The sequence below is a fragment of the Synchiropus splendidus genome, chromosome 7, assembly GCF_027744825.2.
Source record: "Synchiropus splendidus isolate RoL2022-P1 chromosome 7, RoL_Sspl_1.0, whole genome shotgun sequence".
Taxonomy (NCBI): Eukaryota; Metazoa; Chordata; class Actinopteri; order Syngnathiformes; family Callionymidae; genus Synchiropus; species Synchiropus splendidus.
Window position 1 is genome coordinate 15722160 of NC_071340.1, and position 13393 is coordinate 15735552.

Genomic DNA, 13393 nt, shown 5'->3' on the forward strand with positions numbered 1-13393 from the left:
AATTGAAGCAGGATTTGGTTAATGACTGCATTATTAATCTAGAGAGTGGATGCCGCAGAACAAGGCTGTGGGGAATTTCTGTGGATTTTGTACCTAATTACAGCAATCGCTTATGTTTGCCTTCCATCCAATTATGACATAAGATGTTTTCATGTGTTCGGTTTGTGGATTGGTACAAAATCGACATGAAGGCCGCCATGAAAAGTGTCTGTCCTCAGAGGTTTATTTACTCAGCGTGTCTGGAAATGTCCTGTAATACTCGGGAGAAATAAAAGGACCAGAGAAACGCGAGTTCCTGTGGTACTTGCTGGAAGCTCTGCCTGCGTCTTTCAGGGCGACATGAGAGGATGTCTGCTTTATACATTGCTTCCCTGAATCAGGAGGACATCCCTGTGCCTGTATTTTTGTATCGCTCCCCTGTGAGTCGGCTCTCTTAGCTCCACGGTGGAAGACTGACAAGTGGTATTATTATGGACGCTGTCAAGGAAAGGGCTTCTCAAACCTCAATGGCTCTCACCAGTTCACTCCACTGTGGCCATCAGCAACTATGCAGGAAGTGGTCGGATGAGTGTGATGACACACCCGTCCGCCCACATGTAAAAGTATGGTAAAGTCTAGAAGTGTACCATTTTGAAATTTAACAACTTCAGCCTGTGGCTTGCTTCGGGTGCTGTGCCCTTCTCCGCCCAGGCCATCACCACTCTCACGTTTCAAAACCGACTTGTGAGGTTAAAAGAGGAAGGTGTGTTAGTTTTGCTCAGCATGTTTTCACCCAAGCCTGAAAAATGTGCTGTGTCACCAGAATTTGGAGGCTAGAAATGGTCGGAAAGGGCAGGCTCTAAGTGTGTGTCCGTACTTTGGCTGCTGTGATGTCGGTGGGGCAATTTGTGAGAACAACACTTGATGCATGCAAAGTGCTTCATAAATAAAGATTTCTTGATTGAATGTCCTCATTATCTGCTCCCTGTTGGGTCAAGGCTGACATGCTCAAAGTCTGGCCGGGGGCCCATTTGCTGATCACATCATGAGATGTTTCATCTGTAGCCCATCAGCTCTGGAAACCGTGAAAAGGAGCTCCTTCTGAAAACTGCAACTTTAAATGATATTGCTTTTGTACAACAGCATTTTTGACAGTCAGGTGACAGTCAGTCAGTCATTTCATAATAATGCAGAAACACCCCCACCCAATTTTTTTTTTTTTTTGCATGCTGAATCGCATATTGCGATATTCTCACAGTAAATCACAATTCCATTTTTTTTTTTAACAAAATTGTTCCGCCATAACACAGGACTTGGAATAGAGTGAAATACCCACCCAACAAAAATATGAATAAACTAAAATAAAGTAGAGGTGCCATACATCTATTCAAATTTATGATGAAAATAAATTGTCAATCTGTTCCTGCAGTATGTGTATAACAAATAATTTATTTCTGTCATTACTAGTTCATAGCATAATTCATTGATTAACAAAAAATGTCTCAGCTGTGTTCTGTAACTATGTTCAGCATAAATTAGAAGCCGAATTGGAGTTTAAAAAGTTAGTTGATGCCCATATGTCTACTTTGAGGAGTTTTGAGTGTCGACAGCAATAGAAGTGTGTCATGACAGACAGACTGGGAGCGTGGAACAGAGAGCGCGTTGAAGGTGCCTGTCCATCTGGCTCTTGTTCTGCTTCGTTCCAGGAATAGACAAGAGTAGTTTGCTAATTATCCCTCTCATTTCAGGAGAAAAATTCACATTGATTATGTGCTGTGTTGTGTCCTTCACACCTCGGCCCAGGTTATTTTAGAAAAAAATACATTCTCCACTCTGTCACTGAAGACCTCAGGACCAACTTTGGAATAATTCTCCACCCTTATCTGGTGAGTTCCATTTATGTTTAGAGAAAAAGAAAGATGATCCCTGTGTTGTTAGAGGTTATTCCTGAAAAGAGCCCCTTCTCTGCTGAAGTTAGTTGAGAAACTTCTGCTGGAGTCTGTAAATTATGTTGGCTAGCAAGCTAAGCTTTTAAGAATGGCTGTGGGTAACTTTCCAATCTCCTCTTACAAACAGCACTGCATGCAAATGAAGTGTCATCCACAAACAGTGGTGCAAGAGAACAGATTATTAGTCAACGTACAGGTTGTTGACAGACAAAATGGATAGTGAAGAAATCAAATACAGGAACACTTCCTTAAATACCAAAAGGTAAAACTTGCAGCAACGTGATAATAAGAAATTCACTGTGTAATCTCACAGCACCAAAGGGCTGAATTCAACAAAGCCCCAGTTTGTGCAGGTTTATGTCCGTGTCTTCTTTAGTATGATAAATAGTCTTTTTTTCCCAAAGCTTTGAGTTAAACTTTGAGAAAATTGTTTGTATTTTTATTTAGGTTTTCTGATCTTGAGGGGTCTGAGGAATTATTCTGCTTTTATCAGGGGGAAACAGATGCCACATTCTGTTATCTTGCTGCCGTTTGAGATGCAGCCCTCTGATATGTTTTCTCCAGATGCTTAGAAGTGTGGTTTGTAGTTCAGAGGCAGACCATGCACTGTAAGCATGTTTCCGTTCGGAAGCCTCTCAGTGTGACTCGATCTGTGTGACCTTGCAGGACCCGTGATCATCTGAGCTTGTTAATTTAGGCATATGTTAGTCTTTCTGTCAGGCAGAGTAGGAGAGGGGTCATATAGATGTTTCCAGGGCAACGTTCCTGCCAGCAAAAAGGAAGGACCATTGAGAAGGCTTGCTTTTAAGGAAGGCCAGAACTTTCCACCGGACTTTAAAGCCCTGTTTACCAAGAGACAATAGCCTGCCCTTTAGCTGAGAGTAGACCCGAACCAAGTTGTGCTCAAGTACTTGAAATTCTCGTTGAAGAGGCTCAGAGGCCCTAAGATGTATTCTGCATCATCCAACTGCCAAGTTTGAAAGCACGAGGGCTTTAGATTACTGATCTCTTATCAAGTTTGGCCCTGCAACTACTTTAGGAAAAATAAATATTGGTTTGTGTGTATGCTTGTGTGAGTGAGACAAGTTTTTTTAGCCAGAGATCTGATTCGCAGAAAGTTTTCCGCCATCCTTCACATCCCTAAATTCGCAAAAACAAGACTGCACAATCACTTTCTGACTAATTAGTCAGTTTGTCACTTGTCCTCGCCGTGATGTGGAATTGTGGCTACATATTTCACAAGGTTGTGAGTCATCTCGCTACCTGCTTGTTTCTGCTTGTCTGCTTCTGAGTTGAGGAGCACTTTGCCCAGAAAATAAATGCCCAGCTGTCTCTTTTAAAGCCTTTGTCCCTGTCATAAACTCTTTGTTTTGACTGGAGAATTGAAAAAGCAAGGCATTTTTCCCCCACTGACAAATACAGAGATGGAGTTCAAGTATACAATAGTGTCTAGACTCAAGACTCCAAGGTGTCCACATGGAAGGTTGGTCTGGGTGGACTGTATTTCAAAAGTTTTCAGGATCATTTGACAAAATCAATCACTGAAGCCACACAATGTCATACATTTTCTCATTATGTTTATGTTTCTTCTGTCTTCTCTTGCTCACTGAGAAAATTACTATCAATGTGTTTCTGTGATAATTGTATTCAATTTTATTTTGAATTTTCCTCTTCACTGCCACAAAAATAAAGTAGGGTGCGCTTTTTTCTTGGCCAACACCAATGTTTTTTGTGTTCCAGCGGGTCAATTTTTTTTTCTCTGCTAACTGAACTATATGTCACTGTACTCATATAAACTGTAGTTTTTGACTGTTAACTAGTAGAGGTATAAGAAAATATCAACATCCTCAAACATCGCAATACTTCATTGCATGATATTATAATGAATTTGTTGCTGAAATATGGCAATACTTGATTGTGTGATGTTGGTCTTGGTATTTTATGTCCATTACATCAATTATTAATCCACAGCTTCTTGGATATGCTGCTGCATTTGTGATATGTGTTTAATTTCAATGTTTTCTTGTTGTACTCTGGAGGTATTTTTTCATTAGGGATTTAGTCCTCTGTTGTAGCTGAAATTTAACTGTAAGTCTAACCGGACTGTCGGTACTGGATTGCATGATTTTCCCCATTAAAGTTATTGCTTTTATTACAATATATTGTTGAACTTAATAGTAAAGCTATATTTCACAATGTATTGCCACTCCTGTACGGGATACGTATCATATCGCAAGGTACCTGCCAATACACAGCCCTAAAAACTATGTGTTCAAATTGTGATGGGGGTCAACTCGTCACTTTAGCTTTAAAATATTGTTTTGTTCAACCTGTTGGAATGTTTTGGGCGTTTGGAAATGTGTCATGATAAATGGGATGAAGCTAGCAGAGCTGATTGATTGGTTCATAGTTTCTTTGAAGGATTCTTTCACAAATAATATTTAACGTCTGCTTTGAATTGCACAACCATTTTATGTTCGTCGCAGTGGAACATCAGTCCTGCCTTAAGTTACAGATGAAAAATTGCTTCATCTTCAGCACAGATACCATTTCTCTTCTGACTGCTCGCGCATATATTGCTGAAAGATACGAGAGCCCTTTAAATTTAAAATTATGTATTTATTAGATGCCCCTTTTTCTTTTAACGTTCATCTGGCATGTCTACGACGTTTATCTTTTTCTGTTGCCGCGGCAGCAAGCAAGGTTATGTTGTTTATTATTAACACAAAAGAGCCGCTGTTTGTAGAGAAATGTCATGTGAAATGCCAGTGGTGTTGTTGAAATGCTAATCTTGTCCCTATAATTTGAACATTTTCATAGTGAATTAGACCACAACTGACAATCTCTAACTGCACATGCCTCACCGTTGCTTGGTGTTGTTGTGCTGTGACCCCTCGCTGATACCCCTTCACAGTCCGGAGAGAACGCCTTTTCCAACATCCTCATTTATCAGACTTTCAGAGTTTTTTTTACAAGTCGTGGATTCGCTGACCTTAACACAGCACTCAGATTCTTGTGAATGTGAATCCAGAGCAGCGACTCTCGACTATTTCTGTGAGGGGACACAACACCTCCACTCAGTGTCGTCTTCTAAAAGCACTGGAAATGGGGATGTGAGCATCAGAAATTTAGGATGGCAGCCATTTCTCAACTCCTTCAATTAAAAATGAAGCAATGATGTTGCTCTCTTGAACCGTAGTGATACAAGTGTAGTTATTAACTACAGTCCGTGTGGTGTACAAGGTGGTGGGTGTGATGTTCAGAATTAATACATGCATATAATGCCAGACACCGAACAATTCACCTGCGACTAGAGCTGGGTGATATGGCAAAAAATGATCTCACAATATTAATGTATTCACATCGTTCAGTATAGATTATACTAGATATTTTTTATATTATTCTGTTTTTTAGGATTTTTGAAGTATCATAAATGAAATTGGTAGAAACTAGAATTATTTTAACAAACCAAAAAACTTCATGTCAAAAGACGAGCCAGTTTTTGATGCCTCCAACGTTCCAAGTATTTTGCGACAGCCGACAATGACATTTTTGACCGAGTTACCTACTTCTCGAGAGCCTCGGAATGCACAATCTGGTGGCTAATGTTACAAACGGACTCCGCAACTCTCAGCGAAAGTTTCCAAAAACACAAACAAACAACTAGTCTCATGAGGGATTTTGTCAAGAATTTCTCAAACAGTAGCGGTGCCCCCCTCTTTCAGATGTCCGGCCTGGATGCACAACTTGAGTTCTGTTGAGGGGACATGTGCCTGCCATTCAGTTAGTGTCAGGTTTCTTTCTAGATTGTTCCGTTAAAAACATGCTGAAAAACATGCGTCAGTGAATCATGACATCGGCGCTCTCTTTCCTATGTATGCAGCACAATCCACTTTAAGAGAGGAAATGGTTGAGGCCCAGTGTACTTTTGTGACCCTGAACATCGAAAGTACGGGACACATCAAAGACTAGAGTGGGGTGAAACAATTGCCACATATGTGCCTTCATTACTATGTTGCGTCTAAACAATATTAACACCATTTTACTATTTACAACAGTGCAATCGGCACGTTCGTGAACTATGAATGCCACCGACTGGTCACCGAATCACTAAGGTAGATTGTGACTAGTCGACTATCCTAATAGTCAATATTTGGAGCCCCACTGAGATGCATGGTCCACTTCAACCTGATATAGGAGGAGTTGTTTATCATCACTGAAGTCAAATGAGAGATGTTCCTTGGTTTGTTTGTTTTTTTAATGTTTGATTTCATTTGCTTGCACAAAGAGCACATCAGTAGTAAAAGAGTAAAGGTATCTGCTCAGTTACCTGTACGCCTACCAGTTGATACAGTGCAAGTTAAGCAATTGATGGTTGCGTGAATGACTTCCAGATGTTGCAGCGGCTTTTTTATTCTTTATAGAATAATAAAGTGAAATCCTTGGATTCAGTACACTAAATTTGCAAGGTCAGTGGTTCTCTCTGAAATGTGAAGTCTTTGATAAAATGAAGTACATTACAGCCAAATGCTGTACTCACATATGTCCTTGCGTCAGTTGAAAATCAAAGACAAGTGCAGGTTCACTTGAGGAGTAGAAATGTTCACATGCTTTCGCTGGTGTCGCAATCGAAATGGACCGTGGCACTGAGTGTCACACACAAGATAGGAAAGATAAAATCCTGAGGTCATCATGTGCAACAGGAAATGAGTCGTGTATTGTTCAGATCAAGTTCATACATGTCAGTGTGAACTGCTCTGTGAGGAGCTTTTCAGTCTTGCCAGGCAGTCACAATGGCTTCGCCTCATCATGCACACGCAGACACACACACACACACACACACACACACACACACACACACACACACACACACACACACACACTCGCACACCTTCAGACAGTGACTAAGAAGCAGTGTATCCTTGAGCTTTGTCTATTGAGTCTTCTCAGACAGAGACAAGCTTTATTCACAAGCGAGTGTCGTGAACGTCAGCGACAGTAACTCCACTAACAGACAGACAGGGTGATATATGAAGGTGACACAATCATTGGATTCCTTCCCACTAGCACAGATGGGAAACTTCCTCTATATATCAGGCAGCCAGTCTCATTTACCTACCACCCTCAGAGGCAGACGATGCCTAGCAATCTCACAAACCCAGTTTCCCACCCTGCTTTTCATTTTTAAGGCCCTTTAGTTGCTTAACAGAGCTGAGTAAGTCTTAAAGAAAGAGTGTAATTGTGGTTAAATAGCAGAGCGTCTCTTCAGCTGTGCTCGCTTGCCATGTTTCATTTTCACTGATCCATCATCGTCTGTGACTTGCTCCCCAGGAGAGCTGAATTATGTGGGCCACTCTGTTTCTTTCAGACTCTGGTCCCCCGATGCTTCAAGAAAATTGCTCCTTTTTTTTCCTCAATGTACTGTACTGCCAACCCAGTTTCATGATCCACATACAACAATGCGCTTCATTTTTCTTTCCAGGCATCATAAACCTGTCTTGAAGTCATCTGAAGGGCCCATGTCTTTATTTAGCGAACACCCGAAACCTGCTTCTTTTGAAGTCAGGGTCTATAAAACGGCTCGGCGAACGTATCTTCTTCCTGTGAACACAAGCCCCTTGGTGGCTGCTGCTCAGTTAAACATTGACATCCAAACACACACCCTTGCACATTCCAGTGCTGGGTTTCGGTTACAATCCCGATTGACAGCTCAACTAATACAGAAGTCGGAAACATGAGAAGATTTGCCCACGAGTGGCGTACACATAACTTGACACTTTTATTGAACGTCTTAGAGTCTCCATTTATTTCACCAGTGTGAGCACATACGAAAGGTCTTTTAAGAGGCCATGTCCATCTTTTATAATAAAAAAATATGGCCTTTAATGTCTAGTTTTCCTCTCGTTCAGACAAAAACAAACTTTTTATTAGGTTTAGTCTAGACATCCAATAGACCCCTGAAGTAATATAAGCACAGCTTTTAAAGCACATTTCACTCGGCAAACAACGAAGACTGAAAGAAATTCTTGACTTCATTTGTGATGCTGCTGGGTGCTGTGTCATAGGTCGTGATTTTCTCCTGCAGCTGAAACAATTTCATCATCCAAAGTGGTCTGTTTGACCACAAGCGTCTCGTGTGTTAGATAATCTTGCAATGCAAACTGCCGATGTCGAAAGTGTGTAGTCACATCATCAGCAGTGCCTCCTTCAAACATATTCCAAATATATTCCAGTAATAAAATTAAGTGTGTAATCTTACGCTGCTGTGGTTCCACTGATGAGTGGCTCCCACTGACGCCAACGTTTTAGTAGCAAGCTAGCTGTGTTTGGTTGACTTTAATGTGGTGAAGCTACGCTTGCTAACAGCCGTCTTGTGCGCTATTTTTTTCTGTAGCATGCCTACTGTTCATTATTATGTGGCGTATGATTGACTTTATCAGTCAGACTAATTATGCTAAATAATGTCTTTTTATTTTTTGCATGATTGATGATAGTCTCTTCCTTGAAATATATCGTCCATATGGCATGCCACTGTTTAATAAACTGCACACCAATCATTGTCAGTTGAGCATTGTTTTTGATACCTAAGCATATGTCAGCCCTTCATACGTCGCCATTATTTTCCCACACCGTCTGAAGAAGGCTGTTATCCCCTGCTTCTATCCATCAAATGACCACCTGATTAATTGCACAATCGACAGAGTCGGGGGCCCTGTTTCATACAGCGGAATGCACTGGGAAAGCAATCGATACCGAGGGATGTGTGTGTGTGTTGAACGGACTCAGACTCGCGCAGTTTTGGTCAATTGTGTTCCACCACTAGATAGACTTCTATAATGAATACGCTTGATAATTAGAAAATGAGAAATGATCTTTGCTTCTTTGGTGCCAGTGGAGTTCATTATAGATGGAATTTATTAAACAAATGAAATTAAGTGGATTGAAAGTATGAAATGTTTCTCACTTTTCAGCCTTTTTTTATTTGTTTAAAGGGGGCTGGAACTTGTTTAGTTTATCATGTGGCCTTTGAGTTATGATTTGGCTCTCATCTATAATGCGTTGTCAGTACATTCATAAGACATCATCATGCGTATATATTCGGGCTGTCAATAGATTGACATTTTGAATCGCACCAGAGCTGAGTAAACTCACAATAAATGGCAAATTGCTCACACATTTTGTGTTCATTCTCTATGTAACTGAATCAACACCAGAGTGGCCAGTAGTGTTTACAATGTTATATAGTAGCATGTGGCTGAGCCTCTGAGGTTATTCTGAAGAATGTGTGTGTGCGATCAATTGAGATTAAAATTGTCAGTAGAAGATCTGAATAATGAATATGAAGAATATGAATAGTCTATGGTCACAGCTATGACAATATTAAAGGTGTAGACTTGTGTGCCTTACTGTTGTAAGTTCATAATATCATGTATAAAACCTTATAAATGCATCATAATGTCCTGTGAATGTGCTAATAATGCACATAGATATTGAAGGTCTGTCAACTGGATGAACAGCAGAAGAAGAAAGACATACAGTGGTCTCTCAGTTCATGAGTGGCTTGGTATACAAGTGTTTTAGATTCCGAACTTATGAGAAGGGAGAAGATTTTGTGGCTCTATTTGTGGAGGCAACTTCTTCTGGCTTTTGTGATTACATTTGTTGAAAGGTCTTGTTAAAAATGGTTGATTTTTCTATTCTAAAGAAATGTTTTTTTTCCTTTATCCAACCAGTTGAGATGCTGCAGCTCGCGGGTGGGCTACCCTCAGCGCCAGACTTGTTAGCTTTACATTGAATTTTGATGACATCACATTTGAGCCATTTGGGGCCTCCGATTAAATTTCCTTCGGCTAAATCAATGTACTTTTAATTGTGCCGCTACAGCCAGAGAATGTGAAATAATGTGAAAAGTAAAAAACAAAGAAAAGTAGAGCTACAAAGTGGAGAAACTAATTGCTAATGTAAACCTCTTTCCCAATTTAATTTGTGTCAAAACGAAACATATGTCTCGCGGTACAGTTGTTTTTAACAGAAAAGTTTGTGAATAACATCATGTTTCACATAAAACCTGAGATATATTGTCTGCCCCCCCTATCTTTATTTTCTCTGATAACCTTTTTTATTATGTACATAACATTCAGATGCATGGGAAGGAAATGTTTTGCAAGTTTAGGAAGTAAATAGTTGATATTTGTTATGGTTAAAGCATAGAGGTGGTGTGGTTGGCACCTTTGTCTATTCACGACCTGAAAAATGCATGATACAGCTGGCTACCTAACGGATTCCAAATAAACCACAACAAAAAAACCTAATTTCCTGTTGACTTCCAAAAAAAAAAAAAAAACCTAGCTTGTTGTTTGCTCTAACACTCGCTGTGCATGTGAGATGAGCACTCATCAGGCCAGTCTTTAGGCTGGGCAGCTTTTAATTAAACAAAATATGTCTAGTGTTGACAGCGATTGGAGTGATTAATGAACGGGGTTCCAGGGGCCATCGCGTGGATTTGTGGTGTCTAAAGGACAAAACGGTGGCTGCCAACTATGACCAGCTCCAGTCTTCATGATGTGCAGCAGGTGTTTTAACGTTATGCGAGCAGATGGGTCTATTATGCACGTCTGCTCTGCGTGCGCGCGGCCACGTGCACGAGTCTGTGCCAGCCAGCCAGCCTGCGTGTTAATGTGTTTATTTTCTGGACTCAGTGGCAGACGGTGGGATGTCAGATCTTGTCGTATCATTGCTGCCATCTTGCTAGCTCAGCATTCGCCTTACTCCAATATTGCCTTTACATCAGGATGGAGACAGAGACGGGCGCGCGTGGATGCTGCTCGACAATTACGTCGTGGAGCGAACCAAATCGAATCAGGAAAACATAAGGAGCCGATCAAAAGTTTACCATGAAGGAATACAAGTTCATCTGTTCAGTCGCACCACCTGGTTTCTACTGTAAAGCTGTGTTGGACTGTCTTTCAGCAAATTACTTCTGATTTATTTTTTATTTTTTTTGCTTATTAAAGTAGGTGTATTTGTATAATTGGTTAAACATTAGTTGTGTTTGTTGCTTGTGAAAGTGGTCAGTAATCATCCAGGTTCAGGCTCATTTTTGTGCACCGTCGTCTAAAAAGCTCTAAAAAATGTCAGGTACACTTTTTTTTTTATGTTCGTCATGTATCGCTTGACTCCGTAACATTATTATAGTATAATGTGTACACATCATCAGCATTATGACCAACAATTCCAATGAACCAACAGCAACAGCAAGTTTGTCTAATCAATAAATGTATTAAGCATCCTCCCATCCTTCTTGATGATGAAACTCCGTGACCTTTACCATGACCTTTTCTTGACAGTTTGAGCTATGCCTCCCTGTTGCGTTTCCTCACTATGTTTACAGTGTTGTATTACTTTTGCAGATGTTCGGCGCTTCTGCCTCGGCTGTATATCACTGCATACGTTTTTTTTCCCTGTCTGAATTATTAAACAGAACTCCTCAGAATGACGGAGTCATAGATCTGTTGTTTTTTGATAAGCACATTTTGTCGGTAGGCTTTTAATTTAGTCGTTCTGGCTTTGAAAGATTGATGGAAAATCTGTTGTCTTAAGGGAGACCTCCCTGACATACACCTTGCGTTCTGCAGAGGGCACCATTGCTCCACTGCATATTCCCCAGCCGTTCACTCGTATCTTCCTCTATCTTTGACGCCATGCTGCGCTGCGCAGCGTCTTTGTGCTTCACAGACGTCAATACACGTTATGATTTGTAAAAGGCTACCAGACCAAAATGCATTCATTAATATCGTATTGCTCCCACTTGAGTCTGGAGGCTAAAATCAATAGGGATGGATTTCTTAACAACCTGAATTGAGTGATTAGATCGTGTTCTCTCCAGTGACTAGCTGTTTTTATACATGTTCAGAAAATTAGGACGGTTTGTGTGGATATTTTTCATCTCATGTCTATGGCTATTGTGTTTTATTTAATCCTAGTCTACAGCTATTGTGGCTCACTGTTCATCCCTGTTCAGAATATTGTTTGTATTATTATTATTATTGATGATTATGTTTAATTCATATCCCCTTAATGGAGTTTTCGTGGGACTGAAGCTCATCCCTTAGACAACTCCAGATACATTGATTAAGCTCTGTGCCTGGAGGAAACCCACACATTTCAGTTCTGTTTTCTGTTCATATCATTTGCGAGTATAGAGTGCTGAAACCATTCGATCAAACACGAGGGTCTCTCTGTTGTTACTCTACAAACGCAAAATGGCTCATAAATTCCATGCTACACTCCTGCTATCAATGGAAATACATAACTGAATAGCCCTTTTTTTCTTTTATATCAATGGCAAGAATCTTTTACACCTTCTCTGAGGTTGATGAAAACCAATAAAAGACTGCGATAAACTCCATTTAATCACAACAAGGAGTATAAAGGTTCCAATTGATTTGCTGAAATTTTTCAAGAACAACTTTGCTTTGGTGCAAAGAGTGTGTGAATTCAAAAACTGACATTTCAATTCAATGAAACTGACGTGAACTGCCTCTTTTGCCAATTCAGTGTCCTCAGCTCAACTATTCATTCCCAGCCTCCAAAAAACAAGAAAATTGTCAGGACTTGTGAAACAGGATCACAAGCTACAGACAAATTTTTAAGTAACTGCAGAGGACGTGGGCTGGTTGACTTACATGATCAATGAACCTGAAAAATCTCAGGTTGATCATGGTTATCAGTGGTCAGCCTGGTTCTTGATGAAACATGGTGTAATGTGCCAGATCAGCATATGAAGTGCATATTGTGTCGTCGCAGGAGAGAGCTCTCATCAAATGTCTGAAACCTAAACTGAGTACAGTCCATGATTTTACTAATGTAGGGACTAGTTATTTGTCTGTGTTTCTGCAACTTTTGCCGTGGAGTCTGTTTTTAAGATTAGCCACCATGCTAACCTGCCGCAGCATGGTGACTCTGACTCCATCTCCGTCTGCTGGAAGTTACAAATAAATGGAAGGAGTGCAAGTGGACCCAACAGGAGTGGAGGGAATATCATTTTCCTCCAATATTATTTTGGAGTTGAAATGTAACTACACCTGGCTGAATGGCAACGTTAGTTGTCAGTGAGCCGGGGGATTAGTGTGAAGACTAGAGTGGAGTTTGACCAGTCTGCCACTATTGCCACTGAAAAAAAGAAGATAGTAATCGGGATCGTACAATAATTTGTATTTTTTTTTTCACAGTTTCTGCTACATGTAAAGGATCGTGACCCAGTGCCATAGTTTAAATCTCACGTGATTAAACATATTAAAATGAAGTGGAAACATTGAAGCAAGTATCACATAAAGCATCATGGAGGGGAGCATGATTATGGTGGATTTCGGCATATTATAACAGAAAAATCCAGTTGCTCACGGAACCCCGTTTTGCAGCCAAACATTTGACACTTCTCAAGGTTAAAAACTAGCATTTTTTTG

At 40.4% G+C, this 13393-nt stretch overlaps 1 protein-coding gene across 3 annotated transcripts in view; it reads left to right on the forward strand.

Moving 5' to 3' along the window:
• Nucleotides 1-13393, forward strand: part of rtkna (rhotekin a) — a 65894-nt gene that overhangs the window by 5586 nt on the left and 46915 nt on the right. The window lies entirely within an intron of this gene.